General features: G+C 51.9%; 1 non-coding gene across 1 annotated transcript; it reads left to right on the top strand.

Annotated features, from left to right (window-relative positions):
• The first annotated feature begins 9,486 nt into the window (after nt 1–9,486).
• TRNAC-GCA (transfer RNA cysteine (anticodon GCA)) lies at nt 9,487–9,558 on the top strand. Its single transcript has one exon. It is a non-coding gene; the product is annotated as a tRNA-Cys (tRNA).
• The last annotated feature ends 4,065 nt before the right edge of the window (nt 9,559–13,623 follow it).

Below are 13,623 nucleotides of genomic sequence, written 5' to 3'. Positions count from 1 at the left end.
CCTTTTCTACATTCCTGACTTATAAAGGATCCATTAAAGCTTAGAGGATGCCAAGCTTTGGTGGGGGCCTTTGTCAGGCACCACAGACAGGCAAGAGGACCAGAGGCTGTGGCCTTTCCAGTAGAGGGTGAGAGAGACATCCAGGGCCTGGGGCTTGATTTTGTAGACGGAGGTCTTCGCTTCTGTCAACATGAGAAATAAGAGTGGACAGACAGCCTGCAGAATAGGTACTGGAAATCTGAAACTGTTATTTTGAAACTTTTTTCTTTTCTTTTAATGGAGCTTTTCTAAATGTTTTTGTAAGTATTGTGTGTGGTTGCAAAGGGGACCAAGAACTGTGGGGGGCGGGAGGGTATTATCCTGCCACCTCCTTGTGTGTGGGGATGGCAGAGCGGCTGTCCAGACCAGCCTGGGTGTTGATGGGGATGCCTTGGCTGCCGCCCTGGAAACCAGGTGTCTTCCCAGGAGTATTCTTTGGCCCAGAGTGATTCCCAATATTTCTGGTCATTCCCCCAGTGGGAATTCACATCCGTAATTGACTTTGGATATCAGCTGAAGTGGCAGGGGGAATGAAACCTGGAGTGGGTGACATTTCCCACAAGGTTGCAGTGTTCCTGGGTGTGCATGCTCCATGGACTGGACCCCATCTGACACCTGGAGGGCAGAGGGGATCAGAAGCACAGCAGGCCCAGGACATTCCTCCCCAAGAGGAAGGTCCTGGTCTAGGGGAAGCTGGTCAGCCAACCTGGACTTTGGGGTTGCCAGACCAGATTTGTCACATTAAAGGAGGGGGCTATCTTCAAGAACTTGGGGCTTATGGCAGAGTTAGGCCAGGAGATCTAGGTGAACCTTTTAACCACCTCCAGCTTCATACTCCTTGTCTGTCAGAGGTGGTAATGACCCCAGTGCTTTCTACCTCACCTTAGCTTTGTTAGGGTCATACTAGATTTAGAGGCAATGGACAAACAGGAAGCCTGGTTTTGTCCTTCCTTCCAAGTTCAGTGCCCCCTTTCTCTTCCATGTTGATCTCCAGCTCCTTTCCCAGTCAGAACCACTTGGGAAGGACTTTTATTTTCTGGAGGAGTGGAAGGTCCCGGGGGTACAGAGAGAGGTAAGACTTTCCCTTTGGGCCGGATCCCCCAGGAGCCCTTTGTACCTCAGTGGAACAGATTCTTACCAAAGCAGTGAGGCTTGAACTGTGGACCTTCGGGCAATAGCATCAGGCCTCATGGAGAGTCCTGAGGGCAGCTAGCTTCTTGTGCCTCTGAAGTCATTCCACTTTGGGTGCTACCTACAGACCAGCCCTTGGTTTGGGTGATTTTGAAGCTGGAGTGGTGGGTCCTCAGCTATTCTGATTGTTGTCGTATTTGCCTGGCACTGCGTGAAGTGGCAGCGTTCAGGCCTGCTTCCAGGTGCCTGGGTTCCTGGTTGTGCCACTTCCCCCTGCCCTCTCCGATCCTCATATCTCCTCTCAAGTCATGAACAGAGTTGGGGCAGATGGAAACATTGCCATCATCTCGGAGGTGAGAATGAGTGTATACACGTCAGTGACAGCTCAGCCAAGCTCCCTTGGGCTTGGGAGCAGTGCCACCCTTCCCTCCTGTGGATTCTGCTTGTCTGCTCTGCCATCCCCAACCCTGCCAGGGGCCCCACAAGCCAGGGCTGAGCTGTCAGCAGGAGCTCAGACAGGATGTGGTGCTAGTGTCACTGCTGAGAGCTTAACCCTCAGCTGCAAGTGCTAGTTTCAGGTGTTTCCTTGGGGATGCCTCAGGGCTCAGAGTTTCTAGGCCTTTCTAATGCTAAACGCCCTGTGTAAATACCGGTAACAGAAGGAGCAATCGCTGTGCACATGCGTTTCTTTTCTTCAAAAGCATTCAATGTGCCAGGCTCCTGGCTGGGCTTTGTGGGTTTCCCTGGCACTCAATAGGTGTTCAAAACGTTCTTTAACCTAAAATGAGCCAGAGGAGGCTACGTGGTGCAAGAACAGAGCAGTGCTCCCGAACCTGGGAGGCTGGAGCCTGGTTTGGCCCCAGCTTTGGGTCTCGGCTTCCTCATTTGTAAAACAATGTTGGGGTTCTGGTGTTAAAAGGCCCTTAAGAATTGTGACGGTGGAGGAACTTTGGCCCCATCAATGCTCAATAAAAATATGCTGGACTCCGTGCGTACATGTGACCTGGTTCCTGCTCTCTGGGAGTCAGCGGCGGTAAGGGAAGTCTCCGCCCGCCACGCCGGTGGGCTGCTCCGCACCAGCCCGGGGCTGCATTCGCGCAGAACGCCTCGGCTCACAGGGGCCCACACCTGCCCCGCGTCCGCGGGGCTCCGGGGCACGCCGCGGAGGCGGGGCCTCCGAGCAGACCAATAGGGGGCGGGCTCCAGGCCGCCAGGATCACTAGTGAGCAGGGCGAGGGCGAAGCTTCCTGATCTGGCCAATGGGGAGCCGCCTGCGGGGCGGGGCCCAGCTTGCGGGCATCAGCCTGCGCAGCTGCTCCCGCAGTTCAGACGCTGACGCGCGCAGTGAGCAGCCCTCCCCGACGGCCGCCAGATCCCTGAAGAACCAGCACAGAGGCTGCGGGCCGGCCTGCTTGGGGTCCCCCCGGCGGCGGCGGGGGCCGCGGTGGCAGCGGCGAGTCCCACGCCCCGCCGTACGGTGCAGGGCCATGGCCGAGGCAGCCCGGCTCTGGTGAGGACGTTCATCATGGAGGATGTGCCGCCTCCCGACCCTCCTGGAATTGGGGAGACTCAGCCTGCTAGAGGGATGAGGAAAAGGATGCTTGAGGCCGAAGGGCCTGGGAGAGCAGTCTGAGGTCACACGATAAAATGCCATCTTTCTTGGCCGCAGCTTGCTCACCAATAGACTTAACATTTCCGAGGTTCCCGCCATCCCTCACATTCTGTGACCCGGCTCAGGGTCGGGGTATGGGGCGGAGGGACTGTGAGCATCCTCACGCCAGAGACACCGCAGCGCCTCCTTCCTGGACCTGTCCTTAAGCCCTCATCCCCCAAACTGACGGTCTCAGGGAGACTGTCACTCCATTCTCATCCCCTTGGCAAGTTAAGATCAGTGCCGTTGATTGGGGAGGTTATTTTCACTCCAGTCTAGGCGCTTGGCTTCCTTTCTCCGTCAGCAGTCTTGCCTCTGGCTCTGAGGGTCCCATAAAGCTCTTCCTTGTCTGAACTCTGATTTCCATCAGAATGTATTTGGGTACCTGCTCACTCTTTTCTGAAATTCCCCAGGATATCCCTCCTACTGCTGTCAGGAGGGGGTCTGCAGATGACCTGTACTTCCAGGTGCAGGAAGATGGGGACGTTTGTTTCTCAGAGCAGGAGGCAGGCAGCCTGGGAGACAGGAGGGGGAACTCTGCAAGTGAAGGAGCCCTGGGAAGAAGCTGACCCTGGGGGGTTCCAAGTCCTTGGTTTTATTCCTTATAGAATCAAATAAGCCTCTTGGATCAGAGAGCTGGAAGCACACTGAGATAAATTTGATTAATCCTCTGTCTTCAGATATGTATAAAGTATCCTTAATTCTCATTCTTAGGTTTTATGAAATGACATGCAGGGAAGTTAGATGTCCTGCCCAAGGTCTCATGGAGACTAAACATGAAGTGGCACCTGCTCCTCACTGTACTGCCCTGCAGGTGGCCATAGAGGCAGCTCTTACACACACACATCTCCTCACTTGCCGGTCTGTTTATTTCTGGTGAACTAGGGCCCCATCCTAATCTGTATCTGCAGCCCTAGGTCTCCCTGAGCTGTGCTCGGCCCACTGAGAGTTCTCCAGAACAACTAGGGAATGAAGGATTCATTGTGGGCATACTTTTAAAGGTGCCCCAGGCCCAGAAAATGAGGTTCAGTCTTAGAATGTTAAGTTCTTCAGGCTGTGGATAGAGAGTAGGTGTGTGTGAGCATGCATGCTCGCTTAAGACATACTTAGATCTGAGTGTTTGTAGCTGCCCCACCCCCATCCTGTCCCAGCGCACACACCCGAATTCTCCCACTGCTTTGAGCAGGCAAGCAGCTGGCTTTTGTCCACTCTCCCCTCCTAGGGAGGCCGAGAACCAGAACAAATGCGCTACTTCCCTTCCCCTGGCCACAAAAGTTCCTCTTCCAGAAGGGTGTCCAGTGGGCTGGGAGGAAGGGTGCGGGCCTCGGGAGGCAGGGGAGTGCATGGGAAGGAGGGCAGCGGGAGGCCTTGCTGCAGAGTGGGCGATGCACCAAGCTGACTTCCAGGTGTGACTGACTCCCCATCCTGGGCCTCAGTTTCCCCATCTGTCAAATGAGGTGGCAGGACCGTGACTTTGGGTGCCTCTTGGTTTCTTGGATTCCACTTCTTCCCCTGTGTGGTCAGCAGGATGAGAGCCTGCTTTCGGGCCTCGTCACCTGCACTGCCGTCTGAGGACACCCCGCCACCGCGCCCGCCGCATATCTGGAAGGGGGGCAGAGCCTGCTCCAGACCCCCAGCAGGCAGGGTGCCCTCTCCCTCCAAGGCCTGCAGAGAGGAGCCCCAACATTTCCCTTAGAGTAGACGGGACCCCTTTCCTCCCTTGTAGACTGTGACCCCACCAAGCCAGAGCCCCTGCGGGGGGTGGGGGGAGGCGACAGCCGGAGACTCAGGATGAGGGCAGGCCTGGCCTCCCACCTTCGCTTGCTGAGGACTGTCTGGTGTCAGGAGTCCATGTTTCTGGAAACAGGCAGAGGAGGATGGGACGAGCTGCTTGATATCACACAGCTGACTCTTTGGGCGGGGCCTGGGGTTCTGGTGCCCAGGGAACGCCTGTGCCACTTCCGCACGCACGTCAGTCTGGCCTGAGACGGTCCTGGGAGCTTGAGGTAAGGGCAGAGGGCAGACCAGGCCCCGGAGCCCCAGATGAAACAGCTGCTGTAGAGCAGGCCGGGTCCTGACAGCAGACGTGGACTGGAGGGTGGCCTCCTTCTGAGACTTCTGACCCCTCTGTGTCCCCGTCTCTGTCCCCGTGTCCCACAGCACCTGCTCTCAAGTCCTCCTCACTCTGAGCTCCAATTCCTGCTTCCTTCTGTTCCTTCTGTTCTCTCCTCAGCCTCATGCTCCTGGTGGGAAGGAACTGAGTCTTTCTGGAATGTCCCCAGCACCTAACACAGTGCTTGGCACATATGTGGGTAATAAATAAAGAGCGATTATTAAATAAATGGTGAACCAAATGGAACTTAGTTTTCTCTATCTCTCAAATGATAGTGTTGGATCTGATACGCAGTTTTCAAGGCTTTTTTTTTTTTATAATTTTTTTTAAGGTGAGGAACCTTTTATTCAAGCGACAGCTAGAAACAACCCAGGGCAGGAGCCCTGTTCTCTCAGGACACAGGATCATGCCAAGACACCTGTGCCTTGCTTTCTAGACGCTGACATTTCACTGGGGGAGAAGGTCTCACCTTTGAAGCAGGTTCTTTTTGTAGATAAATTAAGTCATAGTGAGCTCAGAGCTGGGAAGAAGGCGGGTACTGACCAGGATACTGAGTGGCTGGTATGTAAGGCTGATGCAGAAGTGGCATTTTCAGACTCCTGCGGGGGCGGGGCACAGCGGGGGGTCCATGTGCCCAGCACAGAGGAAACAGGCCGGCTGGCAGTGCGGCTCTTGTGGTTTCTGGCCTGATTCTGTGAAGGCTGGCCCTGCAGCAGCCTGAGAGGCGCTTCCTCCCCTGTAGGGCAGGGAGTGAGCTGGGTCCAGCACTGCAGTCAGCCTGCAGCCATGGGGCCTGGGCCCCTACAGCAGATGTGGCAGGGCTGGGCTGTTCGGAGGCTCCCAGGGAGATGCAGAGCAGCCAGGGCCTGGTCGAAGTGCCCTGGGGCCAGAAGCCCCCAGCCAGGGTTGGCTCCCAAGTGGGCTCGAGTGAGCGTCCGGAGGTGGAGGAGTGAGGTCCTCGGGGGGCCTGGAGTCCACCCTGTGGTCTGCCAGGCCCTTGATGTTTCAGCAGTTACCTTCTTGCATTGCACCCTCTCTGTCAGCATTTCCAGATTTATCAGGAGAGAGCTCTGCTTCCTGCCCTACCACCAGGACAGGACCTGCTCCTGGGAGCTGCTTCCACACCCTCTGCTGCCAACCTGCAGGCCGGGCCAACAGTCTGTGCAGGTTGCTTTATTTACTCCTGTTGTTACCGGCGGGCTCCTTCTACAGGAATTCTAGGAAAGGTGTAGACTGCGTTTTCCTTCAGGAGGTCTGGGCATCAACGTTTTAACATGTTCCTCAGGGCATTCAGTTCCTGCAGGTCCACATTTGAGAACCAAGGTTGAGCATCCCCTGAACAGAGACTCACCAGCCTCTAACCTTTGAAAGTGTTAGCTTTTTGACTCTGCAAATGCATTCTTACAAGAATACCTTCTTAGCAAGCAATGAAGGCAGATGCAGCTGGAGGGCTCTCTGTGCTGGCCACCTCCCACCCCGCAACCCCTCTCTGTGGCCCCCACTGCTGTCATTCTGGTGTGTGGCCTTTCAGGCTCCTTCCTCATGCATTTTCATACCCGGCGGTACTGCAGAAGAACACAGGGTTTAAAAAACACGCACACCATACTGTGTGTATCATTCTGCAGCTTGCTCTTTTCATTTCAGAATATGTCTTAGGGACCTTTTGCTGTTGGCACGTTTTGATTGGCTGTGCTCTCTGACAGCCTGGGCTTCACTGCGTGATAGGAGCTTGGTTTCCAGGGCCCCTGATTAAGCATGGCAGCTGGGCGCAGGTGGCTGAGCTGGCTGTCCCCCAGTGTGACGGTGTCAAAGTTGCCTCTATGCAACACAGAGAGAGAAGAGCTGTACCCTGTAGTCCTGGGGATAAAATCTGGCACAGTGTTGTGAGATGTAGGTAGCCACTGGATACAGGTGGCCAAGAATGGTCTCCATTCATGCATTTAACAAAAATTGTGCCTACCCTGTGTCAAACCCGGGCCAAAGAAAGGACCAGTAACTATTCCCTATTCTTAAGCTGAGTCTTAGAGATTGGTGCAGGTTGGTGGAGTCACCCCTCCCACCAGCCTTGCCATCTTAGAATGTCACTGTTAGATAGCAAACAAACAAGCAAACAAAAAACCCCAAACAACAACAAAATTACCTTACTGATCAAGAGACGTTTTGGAAGGCAATGGTGTGACCAGATTAATTTTGTAGATGTTATGGGCTGAACTGTGTGTCCCCCATCAAAATTCATAGGTCCTGACCCTCAGTACCTCAGAATGCGGTTGTGTTTGGAGATAAGACCTTAAAGCAGGCGATTGGGTTCAATGAGGCCATTCAGGTGGGCCCGGATCCACTAGGACTGGTGTCCTTATAAGAAGAGAAAGAGGCGTTGTGAGGCACAGGCCGAGGAAACATCACATGGGGACACAGCTAGAAGGTCGTCATCTGTGAGCTGAGGAGGGGGTCTCAGAAGAAACCAACCCTGCCGACACCTAGACCTTGGACTTCCGGCCTCCAGGACTGTGAGAAAGTAAACTTCCTTGTTTCCGCGCCCCCAGGACGCATGCGCAAGCCTGTTCCTGCGCATCCACACCGCCTCAGCTCCCACCGAGAAGAGCGACAAGGGCGACAAGGGCGTCCTGGAGCCCGAGGCCCGGGAGGGAGAGGGAGCTGGAGTGATGATGCTCCGAAGTAAGGACACCGGAGACTCCAGACTCCAGGGAACCGTGTTCGCTCTAGGCCGTAAGAATACCGGCAGTAGCTACTTTTTTATTAAGCATTTGCTATTCATCCGGCAGACCTCTATAAAGGCTTGAAGTCAGGAGTCAGCACTTACTTTTTTTTTTCTTGAAAAGTACATATTTTTAGTTTTGCGGACTGTAGGATTCCTGTGGCGCGACCACTCAGCCCTGCCCTTGGGGGGGGAAACCAGCCACAGATGGGTGGGAGCCGCGGTGCTCGGGTATGACTGTCTTCATGGATTCTGAAATTTGAATTTCATATCATTTTCACGTGCCATGGTATATTATTTTTAGAAATAACAGCTAATATTTGCTCAGCACTTACTCTGTACCATTTCCCACGAGCCACTTGAAAAGGTCAAGCCCATTCTTTGCTCCTGGGGCTGGACCCTGGCGGTGGGCTATAGTTTGCTGATTCCTGCTCTAAAGGATCTCATTGAATCCACACAATTGTAGGGCCTTTTATAATTCCCATTTAACAGATAAGGAAACAGAGGCACAGAAAGGTTAGAGATCTTGTCTGCCAAGTGGGCTATGATGTGAATAAAAGGAGAGGACGTTCAGATGTGAAAGCCAAAATCGGGAGATGGTATCTGGACTTGAACCCCAACCTCTTGACCTGCCATCAAACGCTCTAAACTCCAGTCTCAACATGTTGGTGGGTCTGATGATGGCTTCTCTCCCCTTGGAGTTACACCCAGGGCCCACATGGCTTATCAGTTCCCCTGGGGGTCCTGCTGCTACAAACTGCCCTGGGGTGGCGCCACTCCTCTCCATGGCCCTCTCCCACCTCAACCATCATGGCAGGACACAGGCATCCTTGAACTGTGTCAAGAACTTCCCTAAGTCCTTTGTTGTTAATGCCATTTTCACCCGGAATTCCTTCCCTGTCTCCCCCTGTTTATTAAATAAGCTCCTCAGAATGCACAACCCATTTCAAATAGGGAGCATGTCACCACCCCAGCCTCTGGTCAGGCTTCTAATTAATGCTCTCTCTCTCTCTTTCTCTCTCTCTGTTCCCATGGCACCCAATTCACACCGTGTTATTATCCCTTGTTGCCGTGTCAGGCATCACCACTAGGCTGTCAGCTCCTGAGGCCAGGAACTGGGCGGTTGTTAGGGTCAGACACACAACAGGCATATACGACACACTTGGATGAATGAATGAAAACCATCAAGGAATCTGTGGCTGTGTAGGGCTTCTGATGACTCAGTGCTGCAGAAGCCATAGGTTGCTCTCCTCTGTAAGATGGTAGACTCAACTGGTGAGGCTTAGAGCTGCAGTCATGGCCCCCTGGGACCACATCTTGGCTCCCCCTGACTTTTTTTGGAGGATCACCCTCCCTCTCCACACTGTAGACCTGGATTCTGAGTGGGAGCAGATACATTCTTACATGACCTCACTCCTCAAGTGGTTATACCACTCGAGCACCCTGTCCCCTGGCTGCAGTAGTTGGTCATGGATAAGCACAGAACCCAAGCCAGGCCAATTAGAGTCCTTCTCTAGGATTTTTCAGAATTAAGCCCTTTTCCCTTTGGCAACCAAGGTGTGGAGATGTGAGCTTAGAGATGCTGGAGGTGGGGGTCGCAGCTGCATGGAGAGATTTGGTTGGAGAAATTAAAGCCAATTTGAGAGGGAAGCAAAGAAGAAAGCTGGAGGGAGAGTCCTGATAACACTTGAATCTCTGGAAGTCAGCCCCTTCTCTGATCTAAATTCCTTTTAAAATGTTGTAGCAGTTGAAATTTAGCCTCTACCAGTGACTGCCAGTGTTACTGCAACATGATTCTTGACATGAAATAATATTAGCAGAGAAACAATAATAGCTGGGGGTATAGCTCAGTGGTAGAGCATTTGACTGCAGATCAAGAGGTCTCTGGTTCAAATCCAGGTGCCCCCTTGTTTATTTATTTTCACACGTAGAACCAATCTCAGAACTCACCTTTGAGGAGAGAGTATTTGGGGGAAAAGGTAAAGAAATGGGAGATTATTAAGGAAATAAAGAGATGGAGGCTGGCCAAACAGACTAAACAGATGTCCACTAGAGGGAGTGATCAGATTGAAACTTGAAACAACAAAATCTTGTCTGGCCCTGTGCTGTTCAGGTCGGAGGAGGACCAGACAGGGAGGAGAGACATGCTGCCGTAATGACATGATGAGCTGGGCTGAACATTGCTCCCCCTCAGCAATCTACCTCGCCAGGTCTCATCCCCCAGCTCTTGAGAGTTTCTCTCTCCCCTCCCTCTTGCTGTGCACAAAGGCATTTGCAAGGAAATCATTTCTCTTTGTTGGTCTGCTCTTGCAGCTCAAGCCACAAAGGACCCTTGACCTTGGGTGCAGAGACCAACCCTGGTGGCCTGAAACCAGGATGATGATCACGTTGTCCCTTGGCAGACATATCTGTAGTGGGGACAGTCCTCTGGACCATGAGCTCCTTGGGTGCCAAGATGAAGTCTTAATCAGCCAAGGGTCTTTAGCACCTGGCACAGATGGGGACATGGTAGGGGCTCAATAAATGTCTGTTGAAGGCATGACCTAGCCCTGGGCCCCTCTCCACTCTCCACTCTCCTTGTCTGGTCTCCATGGTCCCTTACATATCCTCTCCTGCCTCCCTCCGGCCTCCATCCCCCACCTTGTCCAGGTGCAGCTGTGAGAAGGGGGCCCTTGTGGAAGCAGCTCAGCGAGAGGGTGGGCACATGGAGACAGTCTAGTGTGTCAGCATCAGGCTCTGAGGAAGAAAAGCTTCTAGAAAAACACTTCACTTTAAAGGAGGTACCTGGAATTTTTTACTTACAGTCCAACCGCTTGGCCTGGGCTCTGTCCTTTGTTCTGTACTAAATTCAGATGAATTCCTATCCCACTTTGTGGTGGTAGGTGCCCTTAGCACAGCTGTTCATATAGGATTTATTTCCTTTTCATTCATTCAACAAATATCTATTAAATACTATTAAATATTTACTATGAACTAGATTCAGGCTCAAGGCTGAGCATCCCTAAGAAAAGTGTGGCGAGATCCCAGTTCTCAAGGGCTCCTGAACCAGTGCGTGGTAAGCGGCCCAGGCTCATCACTGTGGTCTATAAAGTAAGCATCTGGCATGCATGCCTTGTGATAATCAGTGGTGCTTCCGCCTTGGAAGACTTGATTTCAAACTCAGTCTCTGAGCGTCACCGCTATCCCCTGACCTCGTCAGGTCCTCTTTCCAGAGCCCATACGGCGTTCCATGCCCCTGCTCCCCTTCGTGTCCTCTCCTCCCGCCCACACAGCTTGGATTCCATGGCCCAGGGCATCAACCGCTCTCAAAAATCTCTTCCCTGCTTGGCCCTCTCTCCCTGTATTGAACCTACCTCGTAAAATCACACCCCAAGTATTTGTTTAATCCAGGCCCACATCCAAGCAGCCGGACGTTGCTGGGGAAAATCACACAGCTGTGCTGCCGTGATTCACCTGTGACTAAAATCTCAAGTCAGCACTGAATGTAGCTGAACAGGCCCAACAGTCTTCTATCTACTTGCTTTCTCACTTTCTGAGATGGTGACTTCACCTCTTCTCAGCTCTTTTCAAATCCTCAACACTCCCTCCCCATCTCCTCTTGTAGTTGGATACCTTAAGTATTGAGAAGATGGATGCAAACTGATGAGAACCATCCCCACCTATCTTCCATCAGTTCCAAGCAACCAGTCTCTGCCTGCATTCACATCCTCTGCCTTCCCCTCTGTTAGGAAGAAGTATTTTCATTCTCAGCTCTCAAGGCTGATCAATCACTTGTGAATTAAATTCGCTTCTTGCTTTCTCAAGGACTCCAGTGCAATTATATTTTCTCTCTCCTGCGTCAACATTTTCTTCCTCTCTACAGGATTATTGTCACAGGCACACAACATGCCTTGATATCGCCCACCTTTTAAAAAGCCTCTCTTGAGCGCATGACCCCTCTAGTTCCTGCCTAGTTTCTCTGCTCACATTTCCCAGCATAACCACTCAGAAGAATTGTCTGTACTCACCGACTCCACATCCTCACCTCCCACTCCCAGGCTTTCATATTACTTGGTCCATAGAAACAGCCTTTGTCAAGGTCATCAGTGACCTATATTTGGTCAATATTTTGCTGATGCCAGAGGCCAGCTCTCTCTCTTCTCTTTACTTGGCCTCTCGCACTTTTGCAAGGATGACATCCTCCCTGAAACTCATGAAGACCAAGCTTTCCAGACACCGCACCTCGCTGTCTTCCTACCCACAGGATGTGTTTCTCAACCTTTTTATCCAGCTCCCTTTCTCCACCAGCCTTGAAATGTTAGAGCACCCAGGGCGGCATCCTGGCCTCACTTCTCATCTCTGACCCTTGGTCCCATGGCTTCCAATTCCTGTTACACGCTGATGACTCCTGGTCTGACATCCCTAGCCCGGACTGCCCCTTACCCTCCAGACTTAAGAGCTACCTCACCTTGGATACCTAATGGGAATCTCTATCTTAATTTATCCAACAGAACTACTCATTTCACACCCTCACCTAAATCTACTTTTCCTAATACTCTGGCTCAGCAAAGGGGCCACCATCCACCCAGCCGCTCAGGCCAAAAGCCCAGGGCAGCTCCGGACTCTCCTCACCTTTCATGTCCGGTCTGTCAGTAACTCCTACCTGCTCTACCTTCTAAATGCTTCACGTGCCCAACCATTTCTCATCAGCGCCATGGTTCACCAACCATCTCCAGCGTCATCTCCTGGCTTGCACTCTTCTCCCCTCTCATCAGTTCTCCCTGCTGCGGCCAGAGTGATGTTCTAACAACGTGGATCCCATCATGTCCCTCTCCTGCTCCGAAGCTCCAGCAGCTTCTCCTCCCACAAACTGAAATAGGAATTTACCAGGAGGGGCTTGACTGCTAACCGGGCATCCTGCAGGGTGAGCAGCTGCCTGAGCAGGAGTGATTTTCATGTTTCTTAATTGTTGACACAGATGTCCTGGGACAAGGGAGAGGGACAGGTAGAGACTGGTCCATAGACAAAGAAGAACCATGACCTTTAGATCTATGAGGAGGGTCTGAAAGCTCTGATGATGACATTGTGGGGGGCAGAGGTTTCATTGCATTTCTGCTCCCCTAGTGTCTTCTCAGGTGTCCTCAAGGCCAAGGCTTTGTTTATGCATATTGGCTCTATTTTGAAATGGACCCAAGATTTTGTTTTTATTCAGACTTAGTGGGGCCAGCAGATCAGGAGATGACTGCCATTGGAAGACAGTTTGCCACTCAGTTTCCAGGAGAAGGGGGCAGGCCACACCATACAGGGCCACATGGGAAAGCACCAGGATCGGGCAGGAGGCAGAAGGAGTGAAGGGAATGCATGAGGCAGAGCCTTGATTGTAGTTTTCATGGGATAGAAAAGGCAAGGCAAGGTAAGCAGGCTTGGAATTGGATTGTTTGAATCATTGTGTCAAGCTCTGGGCTGTAGAGGTGGAGCTTAGTTTGGGTTGTTTGTTTTCTTATGATTGAGTTGTGAGGGCTCTTTATATATTATGGTGCAAGTCCTGTATCAGATATATGGCTTGCAAATACTCTCTCCCATACAGTGACTTGTCTTCATTCTCTTAACAGTGTCTTTCAAACAGCAAAAGTTCTTAATGACTAAGCCCAATTTATAGATTGAGTTCTTGGCGTTATATCTAAGAAATTTTTGCCCAACTAAAAGCCACATCACCACATCGCCCTCAGTCTCAGAAAGAAACCAGTTTTATTTAACTGTTGAAAATATGACATAGCAATAAAACAGTCTATGAAATTTGCTATGGAAAAGCCAAAAGATTTCTGCTTAATGGTATTGACAGTGTAAACATTGCCAGTTTTTCCTCAACACAACACAGCAGCAACAGCATCCTTGAACATTTTGTGCAACAAATGGGTAGAGGACCCTCCAGCCCCATTCTCTCCCACCTCTCCCATCACCCGAGCAGCTCCTGTGCTTATGGCTCAGTGAGAG

This window comes from Camelus bactrianus, chromosome 7 (assembly GCF_048773025.1).
Source record: "Camelus bactrianus isolate YW-2024 breed Bactrian camel chromosome 7, ASM4877302v1, whole genome shotgun sequence".
NCBI classification, from domain to species: Eukaryota; Metazoa; Chordata; class Mammalia; order Artiodactyla; family Camelidae; genus Camelus; species Camelus bactrianus.
This window is presented reverse-complemented; position numbering and strand designations above follow the sequence as displayed.